Here is a 2,500-nt window from a genome sequence, read left to right as displayed (position 1 = left end):
CACCGGTGCCAGCAATGTAAGGCATGGTTTTAGTCACCTTCCTCCTCTCGTTCTGCCTGCATATCCATAATCTGCGGTACTTCAGAGCAAGAGATCGTTAACTTGTTATGTGCCATCGCTCTATAAAGATATTGCTTGCCTGAGACCGTAGATGGATGCCATTCAAGGCTCTCTCTCTTGCTGGTGCTAGAAGAAAGTGGTGCCATTTAGGTCTTGGATGTTAGGTGAAATCCATTTTGCTTAATATTACGGCAATTATAATAATTATGACTGCAATTGCCATCATCACTCATTCATTACTCATAGCACAAGAAAATAACACAGTGATCCAAAATCCCCGAACGTCATGACTTTTGGATGGGAAACTAAAGATGATTTTTTCTCTCTCTGTTTACGATATTATCTTCTATGTTTCTCTCCCTCTCTCTTACTTCTTATATAAAATCCTACATAAATGCATTCGGTTTAGTTAATGTTTACTCTATTACTGTGTACTTACTTTGACTGACCTGCATGGGTTTACAAAAGCAGAGAGACCTGGGCACCTAAGGGCATCATATCTAGACTATATTCCAGACGGGCAACTCTAGGATCCTTGTTCCCTCGTGAGAATAGTTGGGTAATCAAAAAGACCAATTTGCTGGTGAAAAGCAGAATCAATCACTTTGATCTCATACTTTTAACTAGATTCGGACAAGAATAGAAAATTCAGCGAGATAGGACATGGTCTCACCCATGGCCAGTGGTTCCAGATCACTAGGTGGCCCCTTGTTCAAAATTTCAAGAGGCTGAACCATATCGTGTATAATTACTCACGCTAACTTTCAAAATGTGATTTTCATAAAGTTGTCATTTTTGAAATGTAAACTCAATTATATGAGTCGTCCATGCGAGAGACGAAACAGGGAAACCGAGATTGTCTATAGTAAGATTGGTTTGGTTAGTAGACTAGCCTCTCAGAAAAATAGGGCGTCTGTTGGAAAATCACTTGGCTAGTGAAAATGTTGGGAACCATAACCTTGAAGATGGAAACAAGCAAACTGAACCGTACTACTACTAACAGTCCTATTAGAAATCAGTAAAACAATCTAAACTGCAATTTCTCTGAGTTGTGAAACCTTCGAAAAAGTGCACTTAATTCAGCCCCACGTTATTAGTATAGGCCATTGATAAACCTTGTAAAATTTGTCAATGAGAATGTAAAGAGCTCTTCTTGAAGTTGGCAATTTCAAGGAATTCAATCAATTACAGAAGATCACGCATTCTCATTAAAAACAAATTCATATTGTCAAATGCAACAGTTACGTTAATCTGACTAGATAAGTATCCTTATTCCATTTCACAGTCGAAAGGAACAGCAACGTTATTCGATACATCATCCAATACTACGAGCAAATCATGGAAAATGGTCTCCAGACTTAATCAGCTCCTCAGCGATGCCACAGAGAGCAACTACTTTCCCTCTAACTTTGCCGCCATTGTCCGCCATTGGTGAGGGAGCTTTGTTGACAGGTACGTGAGCCAATGTGTCACTGACGTCTATCACCTTGGAAAGCTGCTTATTGGAATGGCCATCCAGGATTATTTTTTTCAATTTACAAGCCTAGCTGTTGGTGATCAGTATTTACGTGCTACTTGTAAGCTCGCTGAATTACTATGAGCTTGTAATAAATCTAATCAGGGTGCCCAGTGTAAGATTATGTATCGTGGAGACACTTATAGTCTTAATTGCAGCTTTCTTTGTCACTACATACCGGCTCAAACATGTTAATCACGTTAATGGAAGTCCGCGCCTCTCCACTGTACTTTAACTTAAGTAGACAGTTCATGTTTACAGAAAAAAACAACAACATAAAACAGGTTTACTGGAAGATGGGGCACCAATATCACCTCCTGGTTTACATATTTAGGTCTGACCTTAGGATGAAATGAGAATTTCGAAATTGCTGCTTCATCTTTCGATAAATATTTCTTGTGTATAATGTTGATTTTCTGTCATTACGTAAACAAGGTGGAGCATTTTGTCATTCATTACTGGTCATGCTCCTCGCGCTAATCATGGGGACCAATACATATGTTAGCACATCTCTGCCAGAATCAGTAACATCATAATTGCTTTTGTGAGACGAGAATTTATCATAGTTTATCATAGTTTTCTTCGTGACCTTAAAGCTTAATATACGATCACGAATATAGGAAAACACTTCCTCGAGTTCATAGACTAGTGTAACCCCGCCGAGACATGCGCTAGTCATGTGCTCTAATTATCATGTCCGTTTTGCCGATTTAAATGTTTCGAAATCAAATGGAAATAGGATTTTCAAGACTTTCTGCCGATTTCTTCGCTTCTCTTTGCAGTCAGTGTTTAACTAGGTTGCTATGTTAATGACCACACTATGCGTTCTCACGTAAACAGTTTTACATGAAACGTACAGCCACACCTCTCCAAATTCATCCCGTGAACTTTGCTTCAAGTAATACTGCTCATGAAAAAGTAGCT

This window comes from Penaeus japonicus, unplaced genomic scaffold, assembly GCF_977035675.1.
Source record: "Penaeus japonicus unplaced genomic scaffold, GWHDUDI00000001_assembly GWHDUDI00000023, whole genome shotgun sequence".
NCBI classification, from domain to species: Eukaryota; Metazoa; Arthropoda; class Malacostraca; order Decapoda; family Penaeidae; genus Penaeus; species Penaeus japonicus.
The sequence above is the reverse complement of the archived record's forward strand: the minus strand, read 5'-3'. Positions refer to the sequence as shown.